At 39.1% G+C, this 22,135-nt stretch overlaps 1 protein-coding gene and 1 pseudogene across 1 annotated transcript in view; both read left to right on the top strand.

Moving 5' to 3' along the window:
- The window catches only part of LOC120422779 (protein tiptop), a 671,857-nt gene that overhangs the window by 620,472 nt on the left and 29,250 nt on the right, over positions 1-22,135 (top strand). The gene's annotated exons all lie outside the window — the stretch shown is intronic.
- Positions 12,573-15,120, top strand: LOC128093073 (histone H3.1-like; annotated as a pseudogene).

Genomic DNA, 22,135 nt, shown 5'->3' on the forward strand with positions numbered 1-22,135 from the left:
ATAACAAATACTGTTAAAATAACAGAAAATGTTATGGAATCTTCTTGAAAAATCCATTTTTGCATAAGAGTTTAATAACAGATTATGTTATCATATCAAAATTTGTTATTGGTTGATAGCCAAAACAACTGGGAATAAAATTTTTGTTAAGGAAGAATAACTCCAACTGTTATTAGGATGATCGGATTAGTTGTTATAATAACAAAAAATAATAACAAAGATTTGTTCGAAGAATAACTGAAAATGTAATAAGTCTGTTATTACAATAACAATCCAATAACAAAAAAATCATAACGACAAATAACAAATCTTGTTATAAATAACATGAAATGTTATTGACCTAGTATTTTCAAATATCATAAATGTTATTCTAAAGTTATTTCCGTCTGCTCGGGATATTAAAAATAACTTGTGTATGTAGCAGTTCTCCGCAATTAGGATTAAACTTTGTAAATAAACTTCTTAGCCATTTTGCTATGCAAATATTCAAAATATCACTTTGTTTGATTTTCGTATTATAAATTATGAATATTTAAATAAATAAACAAATTTGAGCATATTACCAAATAAATCTACTTAAATGAAAACGTATACAAAATTTCGCATCGTTTATTATCCGTTTATTATTAAAAATGACCCCTAAACTACTCTAAAGTGATTCAGAATTGTTAACTCAAGATGGCGGCAAATATGACGGGGATGAGATATGGAAAAATACTTTTTGTAATTTAATAGGCAATTAAACACTCAAACTTGACTAAAATTAAGTCAATTTTTTTCATGGTTTGCTAAACCAAAGTCCCCTAGAAACCTTCGGAAAACCAAAATTCGGACAATCTGGGCTGGACTGTATTGCAAATTTCAAAAGTTTTAATATTTTCGAAAACCACGGAATTTTTTGTAAAAAATTGAGTATGCATTGAAAATGCATACAAAATTTTGTTTCTTTTGAGATATATTGCAAGTCATAAAAAGATAGTAAATTTGGAAAAATCGGTAATTTGTGAAAATTTAAGTATTTTATCAACAAAACTATAATGAAGTGTAAATGCATTCAAAATTTTACTTTGTATCAACATATCAAAAATTATAAAAATTTTAATATTTTCGAAAAAATACGGATTTGTGAAAATTTCAGGTTTTTTTAAGCAAAACATTGGTAAAAGGGAAAAGCATATAAAAAAACGTTTGGGTTTGAATCTTTGAATAAAAAAACATTATTGTATTTTGTGAAAATTTGAGCATATTACCAAAAAAAATCTACTCAAATGAAAACGGACACAAAATTTCGCATCGTGAAATTTCAGTATTTTCAGAATATTCAGAATTTGATAAAATTAAAATTAGAATTTATACCATTGCAAATATTTTTAAAGTTTGTGTCGGCCCAAAAAATCAGGCTGCAATTTGTTTTGTAAGAGTCGATACAAATAGAAGTCTGATCAACTGTAAACTTTTTCCAATGCCTTTCCCTGCGTTCATAATCATATTCAGCATGTTTTGGACTCGTTTAAAAATATTTAAAATTTTGTGGAATTCCTATAAACAAAACAGCACAAAGTTTAGTTCGCGAATTTTTTTCCGTTAATACTTATTAATTTTGAAAACTATTGAATGCAAAACAAGTGGTGTTAAATTGCATTTAAAAAAAAACAATTGATATATTGAAGGTTTGGCTTGTAATTTATTTATTTTTGTTAATTTGCCATGGTCAGAGTTAGGACATTCAGGTGAGACTGGAAGGCAGTGCCATGTTGAAACCACGCCTCGAGTTTTTTTTTCTCTTGAAGCACTTTTAAGAAAAATGCCGTAACTTCTGGAGTCCCACTTCACCTTAACATCAAAAAAATAATTTGCCGCAGCCAAATAGTATTAAATAAAGGGATTTTTGGAAAGTATCAAAAGTTCACCCGAAAAAGTCTCCGAAAAAAATTAAATTTGAAATTGAATTTTAAATTAACCATTTTAGAGATAAATCCATTTCAAGGAAAAATTCACTAAATAAAAAATGTCTTCAAAATAGTGTACTCAACAAGCTGAGAAAATTCCATACATTTTTTGTTTGACATTATAGATCCGACCTTTGGTTGCCTATGCTGAGATATGTCCTTGCAATGAACTAAAATTACGAAAAAATAATTTTTCTTTTTGCTACCAATTCGACCCGCAATTTTCAAACGTTGAAATCCTGGAAACTATTGATAAAATTTTCAATGTTAAACAGTGAATCTTTTGATTTTTTTGTGAGATATCTTGGAAAATTTTGGAAATTTTGAATTCACTGTTTACATTTTTCTGGGTCAAATAATTTGTACTGATTTGAACAAAGTGTACAACTTCCGATACTTCATTTCTGCTCAAAGCATTTCTGTATGCCAAATATATATTGAATCGTTGAGGGATTAGGACATCCATGTGGCCTAAAATTGATAAATATAATAAGGAACACCAATGAATCAATTAGGTTCATGCTTCTCTAACTCTGTGCACCATCGATAAGCTTTTTGTTAGTTGCATAACGCTTGTCCCCAAAATCAAGGACCTTTCTCGATTGCACTGCTACTCACCCAATTTGAATCCTTCTCTCACTGCTCCAAAACCAGCTTTTTAATCGCAAATTTGTCACCCGATTGCAATCGTTTAGTACCTATCTGGTTGTAATTAAAAGCTAAGCTCACCTCTGCCAAACCGACCTCCAAACATTCAGTGCTGTGGATCCCATCCCAAAACCACCAAAACTCAAACATGGATACTAGATACATCGAGGACATCACGACCACCAGCGGGGGAAGGCAGATGGTTTTGTTTTCATATAAATTATTGATTTCATAACGAATATAGTGTCAATCAGGTTGGGCCAGGCCAAACCGGGCGTTTCATTTGCGAAATCCAGTTCTCTTTTTTTCCTCTCCCTCATGGTTTTTTTTTTTTGGAACGAAGGGGTTGAGGGGGAGGTGGTTCCATCTGTACCAGCCAGGTTGGTCTCCGCAAAAGCCTCCGTTTTGTGACCTGATGGTGGGTTCACACTAGGCGGTGATAATTTAGTGTACACAACCGTCGTCAAATGAGCAATTTGAGGCTTGTCGGCGACAAACTTGGCCCGGAAAACCACCTCTCTCGCCTTTTCTATGTCCTCACATAGTTAAGGGTCGTCGACGGTCGGCCCGTGTGAGGTGGGTTGGAAAATTTTAGGGGTTGGGAGGAGGTGGAAATCGAGTGACACCACTCGAATGTATACACGAGCAGTGGATGAATAAATTATTAAATTTCCATACAGTATAGATATGAAGGGAGGGCAAATTCGGGCCAGAGTGACGACGAAAAAGTCTGATTCGAAAAAATCACGTGCTAATGAATTTGACTATTTGTCCCTCTTTTTTGCGAAAGCTCCAAACCCCCCTCCTTCTCCCTTGGGACAACAACAAAAAAGAAGCATCAACGTGGCACGAAAACCAAAATTTCATAACACAAATTTTCCCTCCCATGGATGTGGTGGCAGTCAATTTTCCACCACCGAATAACAACATCAGCGCGGCGACTTCGACGACGTTGTCGGGCAAAAAGCAGCAAAAAAACGACGACGAGGGGTTAGATGTGTGGTTTAACACTTGCTGGGCACATGTTCCAAAATCAACCCCCTCTAACAAGAGGGTGGCAGCATAGAAGTCTGTGTTCAGACTTTGACTGAGCCCGGGAGAACCCCTTTGATCTCGACGCAGCAGCACACAGCCTAATCCAGTTAAAAAGTTGAAATAATGGGATAAATGGAACATCCACTTGACCTCCACGCCACGTCGTCTCTACGACGAGAATGCCCCTGCATTGAAGGGGTGGCATCTGAAGGGAGGCTAAGTGGGGAGAGGAGGAAATGTTTTGGGGTGGTCATCAAACTTCTCTAATTTCTTGCAATAAAAAATGATGACGGTTGTTGAATCAACGCTGAAATTTGAAATTGACATAAAAGCGATATACCACGAAGGCTACACAAATTTTAAATCAATAAAAAAATCTGAGGACGAAGGAATATTTTATAAGAGTAATGTTTATGTCTTGCAAACTATATAATTGATTTTATTGAAAACTGAATCATAAAATTGATAAGTTCACTGAGCTGTATTCTTGTGTTATTTAAAAAAAACTAACTTAATCCACCTATGTGGTTGGAGCCTTCCTCACTTATTGCCAACAATGACTGATATGATGGAATTGTACGAAAATTTAATCTATTGTTTAGATCCGGAATAAAAAAGTACATAAATATCACTTAAGTGACCATACCTCGAGACAGGGTTGCCAGATTTTCAATATTTTGGACTCGTTGGAAAGGTCTTTTGATAACCTAACCAACGGTGGGTCGGATGGTGGATCCGGACATAGTTTACATACATTTAAGTGAGATCCGGCTTCCAAAAAGTACATCAATATCACTTAAGTGGGCATATCTCGAGACAGGATTGCCAGATCTTCAATGTTTTGGACTTGTTGGAAATTTCTTTTGATGACCTAGCCAACGATGGGTCAGATGGTGGAACCGGACCTAGTTTACATACATTTAAGTGAGATCCGGCTTCAAAAAAGTGCATCAATATCACTTAAGTGAGCATATCTCGAGACATGGTTGCCAGATCTTCAATGTTTTAGGCTCGTTGGAAAGGTCTTTTGATGACCTAACCAACGATGGTTCGGATGATGGACCCGAACATAGTTTACATACATTTAAGTGAGATCCGGATATATGTGAAAACACATTTTTATACATAACTTTTGAACTACTTATCGAAACTTCAATCTGTATAAAACTCGATCTATGGGACCCTAAACCAAGTCAAATGCAATAGGTTCGGGTCAAATCGGTTCAGCCAGTGCCGAGAAACATGAGCTAGTTTGTTGGTCACATACATACATACACACACACATACACACAGACATTTGTTCAGTTTTCGATTCTGAGTCGATATGTATACATGAAGGTGGGTCTACGACGTTTTTATACAAAGTTCATTTTTAGAGCAAGATTATAGCCTTACCTCAGTGAGGAAGGCAAAATAAAAGCCAAACTTTATTGATTATGAAAGATATTTATTTCAAAATTCTTGATATTTATTGTATATTTTATTAGTTAACACAATGTCTGACAAGATTGTTAACGATAAAATTATCGAAGCTCGATAACGATAACTCTATCGTTATGGTTATTTCGATAATTCTACCGACGATATTGGACGACACTGTCTGCCACTGGCTAATCGGGTACATGGGCGAATTGGGACAGCTGTTTGGCCTTTTTGCAGCACAATATTTGGACATTTTTGATTGGTTTCGGCTAGAACAGACACAGATTGTGGTTTGGTTGAGCGTTTTAGCAGAATGCATTACTATGAATATATTTTTAATATCTTGACAGATATGTATTTCGTCTACTACTTGCAGACTTCATCAGTGTTCTATACTCTAGATATTAAAAATATATAGAGCAATTCCAGCCCAAAACAGGAATTTTTCAGGTACTTTTTTCTCGACCCTCTCCGATTTCAATGAAACTTTGTAGACATGTTATCCTACGCTTATATAAGCCATTTTTGTGTATATGGAGCCAGTTCCACACGATAATGACATTTGAGAAGGGCGTAAGTGTTTTAAATATTTTCGTAATTCGGAATTTATATATTTCTGTATCTCGAAGCCGTTGCATCGTATCAAAATGTGGTCAAAGACAAACTTGTAGGAAATTTGACGGGCTTTTCGATAAAAATACACTGAAAGAAAAAAACACCCAACTTTTATGAGATTTTTTGATTTTTAAGTTTAAAAGTCAAATTTGAGGGGGAGCCCACGATTTTTTTTCGTTCAAAATTTTTGTGAAGATAGCCTAACATGTTACAAAAAGACTCACGAAAAATGCAGGATGGAGCAACTCACCTAAAAAAATACAAAAATCATTTACTGAAACTGTTTTTTTGAAAAGTGCTCTGAACGTCAAAATTTTCAAAAACCAAATACTGGAATCGATTCTCCAGAAAATTTTACATAAAAGTTTCCATATTGACCATTGTCCTAAGTCCAATCCTTGTAAAGTTACAGCGGTTTTAAAAATAAAAATGTTGAAAAAATAGGTTTTTTTATGGTTTTTGGCAATTTCTATATGGCAGACTTGATTTTTCAGTCTCGTAAATATTTTTACCGGAAAGCTCGTCAAATTTCCCATAAGTTTGTCTTTGACAACATTTAAATTGGATGTATGAGCTTGCAGATATAAGCTAATTACATTGCTCATAATTGAAAACATCATATTTTTTCAGTGTAGTATAGTAACCTGGATAGTAAATTAGCTTATATCTGTAAGCCCATACATCCAATTGAAATGCGGTCAAAGACAAACTAATGGGAAATTGGACAAGCTTTCCGGTAAAAATATTTACGAGACTGAAAAATCAAGTCTGTCATATAGAAATTGCCAAAAACCATCAAAAAACCTATTTTTTCAACATTTTTATTTATAAAACCGCTGTAACTTCACAAGGATTGGACTTAGGACAATTGTCAATAAGGAGACTTTTATGTAAAATTGTCTGGAGAATCGATTCCCGTATTTGGTTTTTGAAAATTTTGACGTTTAGAGCACTTTTCAAAAAAACAGTTTCAGTAAATGATTTTTGTATTTTTTTAGGTGAGTTGCTCCATCCTGCATTTTTCGTGAGTCTTTTTGTAACATCTTAGGCTATCTTCACAAAAATTTTGAACGAAAAAAAATCGTGGGCTCCCCCTCAAATTTGACTTTTAAACTTAAAAATCAAAAAATCTCATAAAAGTTGGGTGTTTTTTTCTTTCAGTGAATTTTTATCGAAAAGTCCGTCAAATTTCCTACAAGTTTGTCTTTGACCACTTTTTGATACGATGCAACGGCTTCGAAATACAGAAATATATAAATTCCGAATTACAAAAATATTTAAAACACTTACGCCCTTCTCAAATGTCATTATCGAGTGGAACTGGCTCCATATACACAAAAATGGCTTATATAAGCGAAGGATAACATGTCTACAAAGTTTCATTGAAATCGGAGAGGGTCGGGTACAACCGATTCCCTCTTTGGCATGGAATTGCTCTATAGCGGAATTAAAAGGAACAACACGTCTCTTCTTTTTCTATTCAGATTATAGTCCCGATTAACCCCAGTAACTCATTTCCGAAAATTTCACTAGATTAATTTTTTAAAACCACCAATGCGCTTGGGTTTCCTATGTTCATAGGACCTTTTGAAAAAGTAATCGAGAAATATTACTAATTCAACCATATTGTATTAAATGTTCAAAAATACTGTCATTTTTTAATGATATACATTATATTGCAAATTAAGAAAAAAATAGATTTTTTGAAAAAATGCGGTATTTTTAAAAAAAAAAATAGGTTTTATTGAAAAAAAAAACATATAAGGTATCAAAATTTAAACAAATTATCGTATTTTTCGAAGATACTAAAATTTTTAAAATATGCAATAGGTGAATCAGTCTAAGCAAATTTTTGTATGCTTTTCATTTTATTATTGTAATTATTATATTAACATCATTTGTAACACTTTGTATTCACGAAGCAAATTTGTATTATTTGTTCATTTGTACACATATTTTTGCATCTTTTGATGCTCTTATTACGAATAATGTAAATTTTAGTACTTAATACTTCATTTTGTAAAAAATCGAATATTTTAAAAATATTTCATAATATTTTGAAAATGCAAAGCAGGCTTCGTTTCACACTCATATTGCAAATCTTAAAAAGTTTAATATATTCGAAAAAATCAAAATAAACAAAAAATGGTATTTTGTGAAAACTTTAAAACTTAAAAAAAAACTCTAATATGGTACAAAAGCATACAACATTTTGCTTCATTTTACAATCACAATGCAAATTATGTAATTTCATTACTTAAAAAAAAGGAATTTTATGAACAATTTTGAGTATAGTCCAGACTCGATTATCCGAAGTTTCGATCATTCGAAGTTCGATTATCCGCAGTTTTGTAACTTCAGTGAAATTTATTTTTAATTTCTTTTAATTTTACTGTTTTAAACGTTAATTTCGAGTTCTGCTACCCAAATTTAGTGAAATTTGAATAGTTGATTGCCAATTGAATAACAAAATGCATTTTTTCAATATTTCATTACCACAATATAGGACGCCATCTTGGATTTAAAAATCATTAATCAATTTAGCGTTGTTGAGGGGCCATATTTAAGCTCGACCAGCAAAAATAAGACGGCGAAGAACTTTTTTTTTGTGGTTCGATTATCCGAAAATTTTATTATCCGATGTAAAATTTTTCCGAGCCTTTAAATAATCGAGTCTGGACTGCATTTTAACTTTGAAACCTACTAAAAACTTTGAAACTTCAAAAAGTATATTCTTGATAGCATTGAAAATTTAATAGGATATAGTTGAATTAATCGATTTAAGAAAGTTTTAAAAATTGAGTCTTCGTTCATTATCGGCGATAAAATTATCGCCGATAAAATTGTCGAAATAACGATAACGATAGATTTTCGTTATCGTAAAGACTATAACGAGAACCCCTTTCGCAATCGTTAGACACTAATATTATCGACGATAGTTTTATGGATTAACAACAAACCGTTTTCAAATTTAATAGTAATCCTTTTACAGTATCTTAGAGAAAATTAAGAAGCTCCGGGATCGGACACGTGAGCAATTCTCTGAGATTTCGGTCAGTCGATTTTTTTTGTATTTTTTAATCCAGCTGAAACTTTTTGGGTGCCTTTGGTATGCCCAAAGAAGCTATTTTGCATCATTAGTTTGTCCATATAATTTTCCATACAAATTTGGCAGCTGTCCATACAAAAATGATATGGGAAAATTCAAAAATCTGTATCTTTTGAAGGAATTTTTTGATCGATTTGGTGTCTTCGGCAAAGTTATAGGTATGGATATGGACTACACTGAAAAAAAAATGATACAAGGTAAAAAAAATATGGTTATTTTTATTTTGTCACTAAAACTTGATTTGCAAAAAACACTATTTTTATTTATTTTTTATATGTTTTAGAGGACATAAAATGCCAACTTTTCAGAAATTTCCAGAATGGGCAAAAAATCTTTGACCGAGTTATGGTTTTTCAAATCAATACAGAATTTAAAAACAAGACTAACATTTAAAATGGGCGTAATATTGAATTTTTGGCCCGTTTGAAATGTTAGTCTTAATTTTAAATTTTTGAAAATATTTTTTTCGAAAATATCAAAAATTTCACGAATGTTACATATTTTAACATTGTAAATCGGACCTATAGTTGCTGAGATATCGACATTCGAAAATTGTGGGTTGTTTGGGTGAGACTTTGAAAACATCAATTTTCCTGCTTTTTAACCTTTGCATGGCAATATCTCAGCAACGCAAAATATAGAGAGTTTTCTCAGCTTTTCAAAATTATTTTTTTCAAAGGTGGGCAGACATAAGGCTTTCTAGGCCCAGTGAAAAAAAATATAATTTAACCCAAAAATGACGAACTTCTCGTCACAGTGTCCTGATGCAAACAATGATCGAGCTCGAGCTGTCACAGCACTGCGAAGTATGTTGGCTGACATATCGGGCGGCCAGTCAAAAAAACCAGCTAGAAGTCACCTGACAAAAACTTTTGCTAGAAAGAGATAGGAAACCTGATGCAAACAAACGTCCAGCTGTAATGTAAACATACTTTGAATGTGTTGGTAAATTTCTGATTAGAAAGCCTTATGGGCACTGATTTAAAAAAATGAAAAGCTGCGACTATTTTCAAAAAAGTTACATAAAAATGGTTATAACTTGAAAACTGTGCACTTTATCAAAAATTCATTACAGTACTCTTTTTGATTGCAAATTCGATTTTACATCGAAAATGATGTTGAAAAATTTTTGCGACCAATATTCGATTTTTTGAAAAAATCTTTATTGATTCAAAAAATCATAACTCTATCAAAGATTTTTTGCCCATTCTGGAAACTTCTGTAAAGTTGGCATTTTATGTCCTCTAAAACATACCAAAAAATAAAAAAAATAAAAATAGTGTTTTTTTTTCAAGTCAAGTTTTAGTGACAAAATAGTAGTTTATGCAACAAGTTGCAAAAAGAGGATTTTTTCAGCACGAGTCGTACATTTATCCAACGAGGTTCACCGAGTTGGATAAATACGAAGAGTGCTGAAAAAATCAAGTTTTGCAACGAGTTTCATACAACATTTTTTGCAATTCCAAAAAAAAACACACACTGAGTGAAATTTTATGTCAAAATTTCATGTATTTTGTCAATAAATCGTTTAAATCCAAAAAAAATTGAAAAGTGTTACTTTTCGAAACAAGTGCTGTAAAGTCCAACTTTTCAGCACCCATTTGAGTGCTGAAAAGTAGAACTTTTCAGCATTTATTTTGAAAAGCGTTGCTATTCGATTCTGTTATTTTTGGTACAGAAAAGTAGGCTATTTCGTCGTTCAAGAATGACAGCAAAAGTAAATAGTTTCACGACGGAATTGCAAAAAGTTAAATTAAAAATCACCAAATTTTTTTACCGTGTATAATTTTTTTTCAGTGTAGTCCATATCCATACCTACAACTTTGCCGAAGACACCAAATCGATCAAAAAATTCCTTCAAAAGATACAGATTTTTGAATTTTTACATATCATTTTTGTATGGACAGCTGCCAAATTTGTATGGAAAATTATATGGACAAACTAATGATGCAAAATGGTTTCTTTGGGCATACCGAAGGCACCAAAAAAGTATCAGCCGGATTAAAAAGTACAGACCGATTCCGTAGAGAACTGCTCACGTGCTGAATTTAAAATTTTGTCTTTCATAAAAACCAGTGTTAATCAGAACCCAAAATCTCGAGAACCATTACCTTTTAGAAGTCAGACATCTAAAGATAATAAGAAGAAATTTGATGTTCAATCCAAATGAGTTGTTTCAGTTGAAATAAACGGCGAAAGTTTTCATAGACAGAAAAAAATCCGATTATAAAATTGTTTGCAAATAATCTTTGTGCTAAGAGACAATCAATATCACACACTTTTTGCATATTTCTGGGCGTAAAATTATATTTCATCCATAATAAAACATTCAGACCTTTTATACGTCGTTGAATTACAGATTTTATTTTGCTGTGTATGATGCCTATGCTAATATTACTTCATATTTCCTTCTCTGGAATATGAATCTCTTGTGTGATTCGGTTGAACTTAAAACAAATGCAAAATAATAATTAAACTGTGATTTTTTTTAATTGAATATGTAAAAGAAAATTTCCCAAAATATTCTTTAAACCCAACATAAAATATAGAAGAACAACCCTAGCTACCGCCCCTCCAGCGCCGATACAATGTTTACGCACTTTTCCCGTCAACCGCAACGTAAAATACCGGAAAACACCAGTACCAGCAAAAAACAATTCCTCCGTTTTAACGTTCCACCCGGCAATCCCCTCCACAAAACTTGCAGCTGATTCAAATTCTATCGTGCTGCTCGGGCTACGGCTCCCCCAGAATAGGGTAATAAAACATAAATTGCGTATCTTTGCGGACATCCTCACCAATACCATCAACAGGAACCCCCAACTCCCCCCACCTTTTGGTGAGCGTGTGTCTGGTAAAGTTTTCGTGAAAATTTATGTGCCACACACACACACACTGACCACGCACATCCTTTAGGAAGTTCGCACGTTTCACACAAAATCACACTTAGACACAATTCGAAAGTGAAATACTAGAATCAAAACAAAACGGCGGAGGAAGATCCATCCCAAAAAAGACATAAAAAAGGATGCGACTGTGTGTTTGTTGGAATGTGTGAGCGACTTGCCACGCGAAATTTTCCCTTCATTTCCCACTTTGGCGGTGTATGTTTTCGTCGTCAGTGGTGGTGTGGCGATGATGAAAATTCTGCGACGCGTTTTTCTCGAGCCAAAACGGAGGAAATTCATCTGCTCAATATTTATGTCTTTATGGGGGGTGTTTGAGCTGTATGGAATGATACTTTCCAGTGAAGTGTGAGATATTTGTTTTTTTTTATGATGTGTTTTAATTATTTTTATATTCAAATAATTTTAATAATTTATACATTGACAATTTTGTCGTACAAATTTATTTTCGATTGAACTAAAAATTTGACTGTTGGCAAATTATTGCTTCATTTTTCCAATAACTCAAATACTTCTTCACAAACATAAAATAACAATTGAGCAATTCTCTGAGATTTCGGTCATACGATTTTTTTTATTTTTTTAATCCGGCTGAAACTTTTTTGGTGCCTTCAGTATACCCAAAGAAGCCATTTTGCATCATTAATTTGTCCATATAATTTTCCATACAAATTTGGCAGCTGTCCATACAAAAATGATATGTGAAAATTCAAAAATCTGTATCTTTTTTAGGGAATTTTTTGATCGATTTGGTGTCTTCGGCAAAGTTGTAGGTATGGATATGGACTACACTGAAAAAAAATGATACACGGTAAAATAAAATTGGGTGGTTTTTAATTTCACTTTTTGTCACTAAAACTTGATTTTCAAAAAAACACTATTTTTAATTTTTGACATAGGACTATGTCTCTACTTACTATATTGGGGGGCCAGTTCAGAAATTCGATCCAAACCGTCACAAGCGTGCGAAAAAAATTGACATATTTCAAACGCTTATATCTTTTCCCCCAATCGATTAATCCAGAAGATTCAATCACCAGTCGAAAGGGGAAGACTTAAGCTATCGTTTTATTACATAATAACTTTGACTAAACATAGTTTAAGCGCTTAAAACATGCAATCAAAATGAGTCATTTTTCAGTTCAAATCGGGCAGATGACCAATCAGAGCGAGCGTATGCATTCGAGGCCGCGCCCCTTTTGTGCCGTTCTCCGGCTGTGCCGCTATATAAGCAGAAAATTTCGCAAAAGCAAGTCACTTTAGAACGAGCACTCGAACTGTGCACGTCAGGCCGGCGCGGAGCAGCAGCAGCACAGCAGCCGGAAAAAGGAGGAAGCAGCAGTCAACATGAGGATAAAGAAGCTGTGGACGTTCGAACAGGCCTAATCGGGCTCGCGCGGGAGCAACAATCGAGCAGCAGCAAAAGGTGGAAGAGCGTCGTGGAGGAGAACGGGGATGACCCCGCGAACCGGGTTCAGTCGTAATTAAACGGCCCTTTTCAGGGCCAATAAATCAATCACGAAAGAATTTGTCTCTATAATTTCATGCACGCTCATTTCTGAATTATCAATTTTTCTGAAACTCTAATACATTTTGAAGGTACCGTCATCGGGGGTGACATTGGGTCTGGGGGTGAGATTGGGTCATACAATTTCTGCATTTTTGTATGACACAATCTCACCCCCCAAACCCAATGTCACCTCCGATGACGGTACGTGAAAATCACTTCAAAGCAGTTTACCAAAATATGACTGAAAATGACAGCCGAGATTCTAAAATATTGGCACCGAAAAAATGAGATTGAATCGATTAATTTAAAAGGTCAGAAAAGGATAGATTATTTGCATAGAATTGAAGGATAACTCTTTCGTGATAAATTAGTGGCCCTTAAAAGGGCCGTTTATGTTTGGACGATACACCACACTGTGGCGAAAATCGCCGTTTTGCCGGTCATTTTATCGTTCCTATCCGCAACTGATGCGGCCTTGTTCGCTTCAGCGACCGCTGCTGGCCCTCCGCCGACCCGAGAAAAGATTCTGGTTGGATGGCTGGATGGTTCTGCTGCTTCTGCTGCTGGTCCTCTTCTTCTCCTTCTGCTGCTTCCTCCGCGATGGACTGATGCGGCCTTCTCGAGTGCTCGATTCAAAATGACTCGCGGGTGCGAGTTTTGGCTGCTTATATGTCGGCAGAATAGGAGAACGGGACAAAAGGGGCGCGGTCTCAAATGCATACGCGCAAAAAAAGTTTATGCGTTGGAGACCGCGCCCCTTTTGAGCCGCTTGCCATATCCAAATCGATTTAAGCAACCAAACATCGCCCGCGCGTGTCATTTTGGAACGAGCACTCGAGAGGTCCACATCGGACCGGCGTGGAAGGTGCAGCAGCAGCAAAAGGAGAAAGAAGCAGACCATCCGCCGGCCACCGAAAAACGGATCGTCGCGGGTTATTAAGAAGAACATCGCGGCCTGGCCAAGCAGTTAAATTTCATCCGGAAGGCGTTCACCCGACGCAAAGGAACCGGTGCAACGAGTTTGCTGAAGCTGGCAAAAACCCGGAAGGCCGCTGGTGCCGTGTAGAGGACAAAGGCCACGGCGTCTCCAATGTAATAGAAGGCTATCAAAACTGCGGCCAAGAAGCCCGAAGACCCCGAAGCCGAAGAAGACCGCGCCGGCTCAGAATGCTGCTGCCGCCAAGAAAAGTCAAACTAAACAGTCCTTTTCAGGACTACCAAATCATTCACGAAAGAGTTACATCTTTAATCATGAAAAAGGGACTTATTAAACATTGGCTTAATAGTTTTACTATAGAAACAATTGAATCTTTTAAAACGTTTTCAAAATGTAGTGATTTTGCTTGCAAAATGAGTCAAGTACCTAATTTGAGGGGAAAATCATCCAAGCAACGCGACTGGTGTCGGTCGCGAAAAGGAGGGGAAGTAGAGGGCCAAAATCATATATAACAACGCGCGCAAGACCTCAGACCATCATTCTGACTGTAACATTCGACGGAGTAACATCGCATCGGAGGCTGATTAAGGACCATGGCTTGCACGAAGCAAATAGCTCGCAAGTCCACCGGGGGAAAAGCACCGCGGAAGCAGTTGGCCATGAAGGCGCCGGCCACCGGAGGAGACGGATCTGCGGTTCCAGAGTTCGGCCGTGATGGCGCTGTAGGAGACCTGCGAGGCGTATCTGGTGGGGCTGTTCGAGGACACAACTCTGTGCGCGATCCACGCCAAACGTGTCACGATCATGTCCAAGGACATCCAACTAGCTCGTCGCATTCGTGGCGAGCGCTTCTGAAAGATTTCATCTCATCAAATTCTAGTCGGTTGAAAGAGTTGCCCTCATCCCCCGTCCCTCGTCCGAGGCCCGGGACGAGGCAGCGAACTGCAATAATTTGAATTTAAATTTCAGGTACAAATTTTGGTCTTCGGGGGGCGACGGAATGCACAGCTTTCTGAGGCTGCTCTCGCCCCCAACCCCTCTGCCCCCCCCCCCCCTCCATTATGCTCTTAACATTCTTGCTAAAATCGTTCTTCTCTTTCCTTCCACTCTTTTGAATGGGTGTTCAGTCCAATTAGGGTTCGGCACGGGTCTTGGTCGGTCCTAAGGGTTTGAAAGTTCTGTTGGGTTGGGGAGTTAGGCTCTAAGAGCAAGAGACCAGACCAGATTTAAAACTAACTAAGCAAGCAAGCTAGGCAAAAGTAACAAATCTGGGAAGATCTCTTGTTCTTGGGCTCCCTCAGCGTTCGCCAGTCTGTCGTGTTCGGGGGTTCAGCTCCCTCAGCGTTTGAAATTCGGTTGTGCGTCTTGAAGGGTCGTCCAAAAGCGCAAATTCAAAATTCAAAAGTAAGTTGGTAGAGTAGTCGTCCATAAACGTTTGGGTGGGTTGAAAGTGGTCTAAGGATGTTGTCAACTTGGGATTGCAAGTTGTCTATAAATGGTTTCCTCCCGGGTTGCAAGTTGTCTAAGGATTTTGTCGCCTTGGGTTTGTAAGTTGTCTATAAATGGTTTCCTCCAGTGTTGTAAGTCGTCCAAGGCGTTTGTTTTCTTGGGATGCCAGGGCGTAGAACTTTATAACGATTCATAACTTAATCTTCTTTTCAGAAATTCAATAATCTTCAACTTTTCTTTCAGAGATTTGGTCCTTTTTAGGACCACCCAAAACAATCACGAAAGAGTTATTCTTGATGAATTCTAAACCCTTAATCCTAAAACCATTCTTTTCAGATAACCAAACAATATGGTCCTTTTCAGGACCACCATAATCAATCACGAAAGAGTTAGTCTTGTTCAATCTAAACCTAATAGCCTCTATACAGGGTAGCAATCCAAAATTTCGCAAAACGAAATGATACGCCGTGATTCACCTTCCTCTCTCGGCAAATTTCTCCTCTTTTTGGGGCACGCTGGTTGGTTGAACAAACGTTTCCCAATCAGTCAATCGAGAGACGTGAGATTGATGTATCTAAAATCACCCCCACTCTACCTCATAATTTTCGGATCGTCGACGGGGCAAAAAGCGAATAAGGAAGTATAGGAGAACGGGTGCAAAGAGGCGGGGCAAACGTCCCCGACCTAAATCAACAAAAAGCGGCTCGGTCAGTCAACATCGTACAGACGGAGCAACTTCTTCACTAGACTGGACGCGGCAAAGGAAGCGACAAGCAGAAGGGAGAAAAGAAGCGACAATGGAAGCCGGGCCGGTCGAAGCAAATCAGGCGGAAATCCAACACAGCTCTGTGCGCTGTTTAGAGGAAGCCTTTTTGACATCAATTCCGTCGGTTACCGTTTGGTGGTTCTTAAGACGTTATCAATACTGGCCGTTTCTGACCCGCAGACGGCAGATTGAGCGCAGCTGTGGTTGCAAGTAGGAGGAAGGCAGCAAATTGAAATAAACGGCCCTTTTCAGGGCCACCAAATTCATCACGAAAGAGTTATCTTATTCATTTCTTAAAATGCAAACGCCAATTGCACGCATGTGTAAGTGATTTACTATTTTGTGAGAGTTTTCTCACAACTTATGATTCTTAGAAAAAACTGACCTTTCAAGGCCTACCTGAGACGCTCATTAATCAGATCGAAATTTGTTGTGGAGCAAAGAAAATCTTTACAGAAAGTTTAGAATGAATGAGGCTAATGTATCACAAATACATTGGCCTTAGGAACGGCAAAACAAGAAAAGAGTCTTGCGCGCTTCTCGCCAGCCAATTTGGAAACATGCAGTCTGGGTTAAAATTCGTGATATGATGAAAACAATCCACTTTGGGCCAATGATCAAAATTGTATAGAAAATTGTGAGTACACATGCTAAGTAGATTGAGGTTAAAATTTGTATCGTTTAAACAAATGGTGCGCTAGTGTGCGTGAAATAGTTAAAGTATGTTTTCCGCAAAATTTCAAATTTAAAATAGCTTGCTAGTTCTGGATGAGGGCCTTGAAAAGGGTCGTCAATTTTGTAGAATCGGTTGAAATTCAGGCCAACTCATTTCTGAGTTGGTTGGTTTGGTTGAGATTGAGACTCTTTCGTGATTGATTTATTGGCCCTGAAAAGGGCCGTTTAATTTGGTCTGATCTGGGCACCCTCTTCGGCCAAGGGTTTCAATCCACTTATGACGTCATCCCGTCTTCCTGCGACTGTCCGGACCGAGAGCGGAATTTGAATTTCCTCCTGCTGCTAGCCTTCCACCAACCAAAGAACAGATTTCCTGTGCTACTGGTTCTTTCCGCTGGTTGTCCTCTTCTTCTCCTTCTGCTGTGGCTTTTGCTGCTTCCTCCGCGATGGCTGCTTCCTCCTCCGATGAGGCCTTCTCGAGTGCTCGATCCAAAATGACTCGCGAGTGCGAGGTTTGGCTGCTTATATGTCGGCAGAATAGGAGAACGGAACAAAAGGGGCGCGGTCTCAAACGCATACGCGCAAAAAAAGTTTATGCGTTGGAGACCACTCCCCTTTTGCGCCGCTTGCCATACCCAAATCTATTTAACCACCAAAACCTCGCACACGCGAGTCATTACGGCACGAGCACTCGAGAAGGCCGCTTCGGGACGGCACGGAGGAAACCGCAGCAGCCACAGCAGAGGGGAGCAGAAACCAGCAGAGGAACGGCCAGCAGCAGGAGAGGAATCCGTTCTCGGACCGGCAAAAAGCCAGCAACGGGAGGAAATTCAAATTTCGATCTCGGTCCCGCGTAGGAAGGCCAGCAGCAATAGCCGAAAGAAGAATCATCAGCAGAAGGAGGAAATCAAAATCCGTGCTCTGGCCGGGGGAAGGCATGCCGGCTGATGCTGCAGTTGAGGAGCAAGCATGATGAAGACGGTGGAAGTCGCCAGTCGCCGACTCGTCGGTTTTAAAATTAAACGGCCCTTTTCAGGGCCACAAAATTTTCACGAAAGAGTAATCTTCATTCTGGGTATACAATTCTGTGTGTGTGTGTGTGTTTGTGTGTGTGTGTTTATCCAATTTTCAAATATCCATCTCCAATTATCCAACCATTTTGGACCACATTTTGCTGACCAACAAACTGAATTGCTAAAGGCGAATAATTTTGGAGCCTCAAGACCAACTTCATTGCGTCAGCGAGAAACATTCTGCTAGAAGCATTAAAATTAAGTTTAAATCTTGTTAAACCTATTTTGCAAATCCGATCATGATTTTTGCTACTTCACGCTGATCGATTGAAATGAGCTTCCCATCTTGGGATGTAGCATTCAAGTACCTAGTAGAACCATTTTTGGCGCTTCATAACCCTACTGAACTGCGGCTAGACAAGATGTCCAAGCATTTGCAGAAGGTGTACACGGCGTCCTATCGGAAGCGGAAGAGAGAGGAGAGAGAGGAGGAGAGGCAGTTGGCGGATGAGCCTACCGCGGCGCCAGTGGACAACGCTGAACGCATGAGGCGGTACAGGCGACGGAAGCGAGCTGCTGAAGGAGGTGGAGAGCACGGGGATGAGTTCCCGGAAGGTTCTGGGGCTGGACCGTCGGTGTCCAATCCAGGAAAACGGAGGCGGCTGGAGCGAGTGGGAGATGCAACGGGAGGGTCGAATGCGTCTGGCAGCACTTCTGCTGAACGTATGAGACGGTTGCGGGAGAGGAGGAGGACTGGACAGACAACGTTCGGTCGGAGCGAGCAAGGAGGTGCTACCGCGGATGTTACTTTCGTTGCTGAAGGTGTGCGGCGGGGCGGTAGACGAGGAACCGCGAACATTTCGGTTCCAAATTCGGCATCGGAGAATCCCGAACAGGGTAAGTGCGATCGAAGAAAATTTATGCGTGCGCGTGTGTGTGTGTGTGTGTGTGTGCTAAATTTCTACAGCTTTTATTCACTTTCTAGTGATAAATTGAAATAAATTGGAAAGTGATAAATTGAAATAAACGTTATAATTAGATGAAAAATTAGCATTTCTGTAAAGAATCAAAATGTAATACATTAGCGTAATCTCTTTAGCCTAATGTTTTACAGATTTTAAGCACTATGTTCAAAAAAGAACGTTAAAATTTGGAATAAATTTCCAACATAATACTTGTCATGCCAAAGATACGATTTTAAATGAAATGAACATTAATTCAGGTTGAAAATATTCGGCCTTGTGTTATCACTGTATTTCCAATTACTCTTATAAACATTATCATCTCAAAACAAAGGGACAAAATTTGTTATGCTAATATATAATTTTCGATATTATTAGATCCATCTCAACGCACTTTTCAAATATTTTTCATACGCAACTTTTTAGGGATTTATCCGCCCATGGAGGCAGACGCAATAAGCCTCCATGATCCGGTGGTGCAGATTGATGAAGAAGGTGAGACGTTAAACACATTGTGTTATTGTGAAAAATTTACTAAACACGCAAAATAACTTTTTAGAAATGCCATCAAATTCTGCACCAAGTCAGTCGGATAGCATTTCAGATGGGGCAAGCCAGGGTAGGTCTTTAAATTTATGCGAAGTTTTCGAGGTTTGGGTCAACTCTATCGTGTTTCACAGAGGCAGGTCCTCGCAATGCAAGCAAACCGAACTACGACAGGGCCACTCTTGAGTTCCGTAAGCTTTTCGTTGAGAACTCGTTTGGTGCTGTGTGCAGCGTTTGCGACAGACTTTGGTTCAAGAACGACTTGAAGCCCATCACTGAAGCTGGAGGAAATGTACTGGTACAAGCCGGCGACTTTGATTCAACCGAAGGTTTCATGGTGTGCCAAACCTGCAACAGCAGCTTGAATCGTGGAAAGGTCCCAACCCTGTCCAAAAGCAACGGATTTGTTTACCCGCCGATACCACCGGGTCTTCCCAAACTGGATATGATCAGCAAGCGGCTGATTTCTCCCCGTTTCATCTTTCTGGTGATTCGTCGTCTGTGTCATGCTTTGGGCAACTATGGTATCATTGGGCAGGTGATCAATGTGCCGGTAGACGTTGAGGAGATGGTTCGGGTTCTTCCTCGCGATCTTGATAATGACTGTGCGATTAATGTGAGCTTCAAGAAGCACACTGCACACAAATCGAGCCATTACTCGGGGTGGGTTTGCAAGGGGACTGTTTATGCTTGGCTCAAGTATCTCGTAACTACTCCGTTGTATAAACGTGAGGGCATTACTTTTGACGAAGAACGATTGAATGCGTTCGGAGCAGATCCACAGGAGGGTCCCTCGCGGGCGGAAGAAGCAATGCCACTGGATATCATCGAAGATGAAGCCGAGCTGTTGGCTAGCATGCAACAAACTGCGATGTGGAACGAAGACATGTACCTGGAGCTTTGCCCTACCATGAACCGAATGCCCTCGAGTATTTTGTACGATGAGAATGCCGAGGAGTTGAGTAATCCCGACATATACTATGGGTTCCCGACAACGATCAAGCTAGGCGTACAAGCTACTGTGTTCAACAAGGCGAGCAGTGAAGCTAGGCGAGCTGACAGGCGGGGTGCTCGTCCAGATCACATTCTGGCCATGGCCATGAAGGTGTTATACTGCCGTATGATTGAAGGGCTCAAATGCCACTTCAAATCTGTGGGAACAGATAACGTCACACGTGCCCAGCTCAGCGATCCAGAGTTCCAGAGGAATATGATGGAGATTGGCTTGGCTTTCTTCAAAGGGATACCGAACTCTGTGCAGTACTGGCAAGGACGCAAACAGGACCTCTTCGCCATGATTCGACAGTTGGGTAAACCAACAATGTTTCTCACCTTGAGCGCCAGTGAAACTCAATGGGAAGAACTGTTGAAGGTGCTGCACAAATTGTCCAGTGACTACGATGACCTTGAATTGGCCGACCCGCTGTCGGAGTTAAGCGCGTTTCAAAAGGCAAAGTTGGTCGTTGAAGATCCTGTGACGTGTGTTGCATACATCGACAAGCTTGTTGACGTCATAATGCGCATCTTGAAGTCCAAACGGTTCAGTCCATTTGGTAAATACTACGTTGTGGATTACTTCAAGCGGATCGAGTTTCAACAACGTGGTAGCGCGCATGCCCACATCATGCTCTGGTGTGCAAACGATCCTCGTGAGGACGTTTCCGAGGACATGCCCGCCACCATTGAAATGATCAACACTCTCTGCTCCATCGATGCCTTCCGTTGGTTGGGACCACTGCTTGGCAAGAAGCAAGAGCACGCTCACACACGTACGTGTTACAAACACAACGATAAACGTTGTCGTTTCAACATTCCGTACTGGCCGATGAACGAGGATCGGGTATTGGTGCCCCTTCCGGCTGATGACAGTCGTCGTTCTGCACTGAAGAAACGTGCTCTCGAGTTTCGTGAGATTCTGGAAACGAAGACTTTCGAAACTCTCGAAGACTTTCTGGCCGATTGTGAGTGTACCGAGGAATACTACCTCGAAGTGATTCGTGCATGGCTACAGCGACCAGCGTTCTTCTTCAAGCGTCCGATGAATCAGCTCTACATGAATCCATTCAACGTTTGGATTGGCGGTGTACTTCGCTCCAACAGTGATCTGCAGTTCATCATGGACGAGTACTCGTGCGCCTCTTATTTGGTTGATTACGTCAACAAGACAAATCGAGGCATCAGCGCGTTTCACCGAGAGCTTCTCGAGCTGCAGGAGCAGTATCCCGACTACGACTATCAAGGCTTGCTGAAGAAGTTGGGCGTGAGAGTACTCAACAGTGTTGAGATGTGCTCACAGGAAGCAGCGTGGATCTTGCTCCGGTTACCGATGTCCGAAGCAAGCCGGAAAATCGAATTTGTGCCGACAATGTGGCCAAATGAGAGAACCCGATGCCGGAAGCGACACCAGCAGATGGACAACGAGGGACTCGACGACGACTCAACGGACGTGTGGACCAGAAACATCGTCCAGAAGTATGAGGACCGCGATGGATTGGAGGATGTGTGCCTGGCTGATTTCGTCGCATGGTATGCACCGATGAAAAGCACCAAAAACAGCTACAAGCTGCGAGGCACTGCCAAAATCCTGCGATGG

This window comes from Culex pipiens, chromosome 2 (assembly GCF_016801865.2).
Source record: "Culex pipiens pallens isolate TS chromosome 2, TS_CPP_V2, whole genome shotgun sequence".
NCBI lineage: Eukaryota > Metazoa > Arthropoda > Insecta > Diptera > Culicidae > Culex > Culex pipiens.